Here is a 6213-nt window from a genome sequence, read left to right on the forward strand (position 1 = left end):
GAAACCATCACACCAGGAGCTGAAATATGAGGAGGAGAACTGAGGACATGAGAGTCCCTGGTTTCCATGCAGAAAGGCAGTGCCCTTCTTATAACCTCCTTTTTTCCTGAAGGTTAACCTACTTTGGAATTCTATCTGTTGTGACTGAATGTCTCAGTAATATAAAAAGTAACCAGGTAAAAAGGAGGCCTAAGTGAAGATCCTAAGCCGTAAGGATGGGGATTACCCTCCAGATTTCCAGGCCATGGTCACACATGTCAGGTGCCTGCACTGTGCATTAGTTCCCACACCCTAAACTCCAGTTGGAGCTTGCATTACAGTCTGTCTGGCCAGAGCCTTAACCCTAAGCCTAGCTCTGCCTGCTTCCTAGCCCAGGGTCAGGATTCAGGCTCCTAGATCTACCCTTAGGTGCGCTTACACACAGATACACCCCTCTGGCATTGAGAATCCAGCCTGGGCTATGCTCCTTCCATTCAAGTGCAACGGGAAGGCTTGATTAGGTGACATCAGTGTTCCTTATTTCTTCTGGAAGACAAACACTGAAGTGCCCAGCTGACTGATTGCAAAGGTACCTGCTTTACAGCCCAGACGGTCCCCATGGCCCCTCTACCCAAGACCCTTCCCTTTGGACTTTGGTCTCTCCGTGTTATGGGGAGACGGCCAGTATGACTTAAACCCAAGCCTGACCAAGTTTTGATACTGACCAACTGGACCTTTTTTATTAACCATTTTTTGCGTCTTGAACAAAGTTCTCAAGTGGATGCCAGATTCTTCTGTGTTCTCATCCTGCTTTTAAAACACATATTCCTGGAGTTCCCATTGTGGCTCAGTGGTTAACGAATCTGACTAGGAACCATGAGATTGTGGATTCGATCTCTGGCCTTGCACAGTGGGTTAAGGATCCGGCATTGCCATGAGCTGTAGTGTAGGTTGCAGACACAGCTCAGATCCTGTGTTGCTGTGGCTCTGGTGTAGGCCAGCAGCTGCAGCTCTGAGTCAACCCCTAGCCTGGGAACCTCCATATGCTGCGGGAGCAGCCCAAGAAAATGGCAAAAAGGCAAATAAATAAATAAAACACATATTCCCATCCCATGTTATGTGTGCCTGGATTTCCAGCAGAGGCCACAGACGCACTGGTCGGTGCCTCCTTGGTGATTACTGGGCATCTCCAGCCACATGGACCGGGGGAGGAGCCCAAAGATCCAATCACAGTAACAGGGTAAAATACTTGGGCAGTTTATTGGTATTATGCAGACAATTTTAAGTATTGACTGTTTCATTTTACAAAATTTGGATAAACCTTAGATCTCAAACTGGTGGCTGCCAGCACTAGAAGCAATAGCATGTCACCATGTCAACTGTACCTGTCCTCCAATAAGCATCTTTATTCATGTATCTCCTCTTTGTGAAGGAAAGCGAAGTGAAGGTGTTTTTCATTTCAGTGATCCTACTCAGGTACACACTGTTCCCCTGCTTGGACACAACAGTCACTCCACCAAGGAGGGGTCCCAGACATCTGAGGGTCTAAGGGGGTCATCGGCCAACTCCCTTGTGCAGCCAGAGCCTTACTCAGAGATGCTTCTCCATTAAAATAAGGGCTGGGGGTGGGGGGAGAAGGAAGGAGTGGGAGGTTGGGGTTAGCAGATGTAAGCTCTCATACTCAGAGGAGCTAAACCAAAGATTCCACTGTATAGCACAGAGAACTATATCCCATGTCCTATGAGACACCATCATGGAAAAGAATATTTTTTTAAAAAAGAATGTATGGGAGTTCCCATCATGGCACAGTGGTTAACAAATCCAACTAGGAACCATGAGGTTGCAGGTTCAATCCCTGCCTTGCTCAGTGGGTTGAGGATCTGGCATTGCCGTGAGCTGTGGTGTGTCACAGACACGGCTCGGATCTTGCGTTGCTGTGGCTCTGGCGTAGGCCAGTGGCTGCAGCTCCGATTCGACCCCTGGCCTGGGAACCTCCATATGCCGCGGGAGCGGCCCTAGAAAGAGCAAAAAGACAAAAAATAAATAAATAAAATAAAAAAAGAATGTATGTATGTAAAACTGAATCACTCTGCTGTACAGCAGAAATTAACACAACTTTGTAAATCAACTACGCTTCAATTAAAAAAATTAAGGGAGTTCCCTTGTGGTGCAGTGGGTTAAGGAGCTGGCATTGTCATGTCAGTGGCTCAGATTGCTGCTGTGGCATGGGTTTAATCCCTGGCCCAGGACCTTCCATGTACTGTGGGCTCAACCAAATAAATAAATAAATAAATAAAAATTTCACATTTGCAATCCCCTCAGCATTATGCAGTGCTATTTTATTTGTTAGAACTAATATGAAAAGAAAAGATGAAGGCTCACGAGGTCAAAGTTGCATTCTTTTATTTTATTTATTTATTTATTTATTTATTTCCTTTTAAGGCCACAACCACTGTATATGGAAGTTCCTAGGCCAGGGGTCGAATCAGAACTACATCTACCAGCCTACACCACAGCCACAACCTCACGGGATCCAAGCCACGACTGTGACCTACACCACAGCTCATGGCAATGCTGGATCTCCGACCCACTGAATGAGGCCAGGGATCCAACCCACATCCTCATGGATACTAGTCAATTCGTTTCTGCTGGGCCACAATGGGAGCTCCCCAAGGTTACATTCTTGCTAAATGTTGCCCATATGATAATAAATATTGTTATCTGGAAAAAGTTTACCCTGCATTTCAAATTCAGAGAAATGGATAAATTAAAAAAAAAAATGGGGGCCACACCTTCAGCATGTAGAAGTTCTAGGGCCAGGGATTGAACCCATGCCACCCAGCAACTTGAGCCACTGCAGGAACAATGCAGGATCCTTAGCCCACTGTGCCACAAGGGAACTCCAAGGGCAAATTTGTTTCTAAAGCAATACATGGTAGTATGTGAACAGTGGACACATCAATAAGTACCATATTTGTATTTAAAATTTCAATTTAGTTCCATTAAAGTAACATCTACCACATTAAATGTGGGTTGCTAATTCAAACTATGTGCAACTTTGTATATTAAATTGGGGGGTTGCTTATGTAAATGTACATGATACGTAAGCATAAAAAGTCTATATTAAGTTTATATACATTTAAGTAATATTATAATCAAAATAATGTAACTCAGTACCAGAAATCTATAGATTTTATTTTTTCCTTTAATAAGGTTAGAACATTACTCAGGTTTGAAAAACACTGGGCTAACACATAGCTGTGTTACGACTGGTCAGTAGAATCATAGATTGTTATAAACTATTATCAGAAACGTTACAGAGTTCTCATTGTGGCACAGCAGAAACGTATCCTACTAGTATCCATAAGGATGCAGGTTTGATCCCTGGCCTCACTCAGTGGGTTAAGGATTCGGCATTGCTGTGAGCTGTGGTGTAGGTCGCAGACGCAGCTTGGATTCCATGTTGCTGTGGTTGTGGTGTAGGCCAGCAGCTGTAGCTCTGATTGAACTCCTAGCCTGGGAACCTCCACATGCCATGGGTGTGGCCCTAAAAAGCAAAAAAAAAAAAAATTTCAGAAACATCAAAAGCCTCCATAAATCAGTTTGTGTACTCTGAATACTTCGATCTCTGTGTAGTCAAAACTCGATTTCAGTAACTTCCAGATAAAGATGGAGATTAAAAACATCATCTAATCTTGCTTCTTCCAAAACTCTATTGAAACTACACCTAAGAGAATTATTTTAATGTGTAAGACCACAAGATAAAGATGACCATGACAACAACAATTTTGAAGCAAGCAAGTAGATGGTCAAATGGAAATGGACTTTGCAGGCCTGAAAAAGCCTAATTAGGAGTTCACATTGTGGCACAGTGGGTTAAAAACCCAACTATTATCCATGAGGATGTGGGTTCAATCCCTGGCCTCACTCAGTGGGTTAAGAATCCAGATTTGCCATGAGCTGCAGCAGGGGTCCCAGATGTGTCTCAGATCTGGTGTGGCTGTAGTGTAGCCCAGCAGCTGCAGCTGTGATTTGACCCCTAGCCTGGGAACTTACATATGCCGTGGGTGTGGCTCTTAAAAAAAAAACTCAAAAAAACCCACCTAGTTATGTCAGAAGTAGAGGGAGGCTGAGAATAAATCTAATTTCCACTGAAATATCTGCCCCATGACTAGGAATTGATGGCATCAGATACCTTGGAAGAGGAGGGTGATGGGGAGACAATAAAAAGGACTGGTTGTAAGAAGTAGTTAGGGAGTTCCCTTGTGGCTCAGTGGGTTAAGGATGTGATGTTGTTACTGCTGTGGCTCTGGCTACAACTGTGGCTCAGGTTGGATCCCTGGCCTAGGAACTTCCACATACTCCAGATGCAGCCAAAAAATAAATAATAAATAAAGAAATACAATTTTTTTAAAAAAAGTATTACCTCAATTAGAACCCTCAATTTCTTGGCCCTCCCTATACAGCTGGGCAACTGCTTCTTCCCAATCCCCGCAGAAGATCAGAAATACATTCCCTGGTACAGAGACACCAAGCCAAGAGTAAGAGAGCTATATCTAAAGGCAGGGGGAGATGGGGGGATTGGGTATACATATTCAAAGATGATGTCCCCAGCCTCTCTTCTCCCAGAATACAGTCAGGTCTATATCCTCCACATAAGAGACAAAAGTACAGTCTATGGGGAATCTGAACACCCTAGAAGAAACATTTAAAGACAAACAATAGAGGTTCCAAGACAAACAACTGACCCACATCACCTGCATACCGAGAAAAAAAAAAAATTCACCCATGCACTAAGAGTTTCACTCAGCTTTTTATTTAAAAAAAGATAGGGGGGAGTTCCTGTTGTGGCTCAGTGGCTTAAAAACCCAACATAGTATCCGTGAGGATGCAGGTTCAATCCCTGGCCTCACTCAGTGGGTTAAAGATCTGGTGTTGCCAGCAAGCTGTCAAGTAGGTTGCAGATGTGCCTCAGATTCTGTGTTGCTGTGGCTGTAGTGTTGGCCTTCAGCTATAGCTCCGAGTCAACCCCTAGGCCGGGAACTACCATATGCCACACATGTGGCCATAAAAAGGAAAAAAAAAAAAAAATGGAGTTTCCATCATGGCTCAGTGGTTAACGAATCCAACTGGGAACCATGAGGTTGCGGGTTCGATCCCTGGCCTTGCTCAGTGGGTTAAGGATCCCATGTTGCCATGAGCTGTGGTGTAGGTTGCAGACGTGGTTCAGATTCCACATTGCTGTGGCTGTGGTGTAGGCCTGCGGCTACAGCTCCTATTAGACCCGTAGCCTGGGAACCTCCATATGCCGTGGGAGTGGCCCTAGAAAAGGCAAAAAGACAAAAATAAATAAAATAAAAAATAAAAAAGGGGGTTAACACCCTTAGTTATGCACCAACGGACAACTTAGAATTATCAGACATTTGAGGATAACCTCTCACACAAATGTTGGAATAAAATATGTAAATAAAAAAAGGCAACTTGAAGGAAATGATGAGTAGGCTGGCAGGGGAAACAAAATTTTAACTGCTATTAATGTTTACAGAAGGTAGTAGAAGTTTCTGAATTAATGAAACAATAAGAGAAATCTCCAAAAAACAAAGTTAGAGGGAACAACAAAAAAAGTTAAACATGGTTGTGAAAACAAAAACTCAATAGATGGATTAGAAGATAGTATGGGAGAAATATTGCAGTAAGAAAACAAAAAGGAAAAAACGTTAAAAATAGGAAGGAAAACATAAGCAAATTAGAAGACTAGCCCAGGAGAAGTTCCTCAAAGAGAGGCTAGAGAAAACAATTATTTATCAAGGCAATAATTTAAGTTTTCTAAAAATTACAGGATATATATTTACAGTGTGAAAGGGCTTCCTGGGAAAATAGACCCCCACCAAGAGACATCGTAGAGATAGTTCACAACACAGAAGACAAGAGAAGATTCTGTAAGTTTCCAGAGAGAAGGGGGAAAAAGGTCACATACACATAACAGGAGTCAGAATGACTCTGAACTTTCCAATAGTAACACAGGAAGTTAGAAGAACATGGAGCAACGCATTCACAATTCTGAAGGGAAATAATTTCTAACTAATATTAAATGTCGAATGAACTTTTCAGCTAAGTGTGAGGGTAAAGATCTTTCAGTGAGAAACTTGCACCTGAAGTTCACAAACACACACTTCTTCTCAGAGAATTACTGAAGGATATGTACACCAAAAACAATGGAGCAAAATCAAGAAA

Source organism: Sus scrofa, chromosome 1 (genome assembly GCF_054392235.1).
Source record: "Sus scrofa isolate SSC_HxYL_T2T_F1_AM1 chromosome 1, Sscrofa_HxYL_maternal_Yorkshire_Landrace_v2.0, whole genome shotgun sequence".
Lineage (NCBI taxonomy): Eukaryota > Metazoa > Chordata > Mammalia > Artiodactyla > Suidae > Sus > Sus scrofa.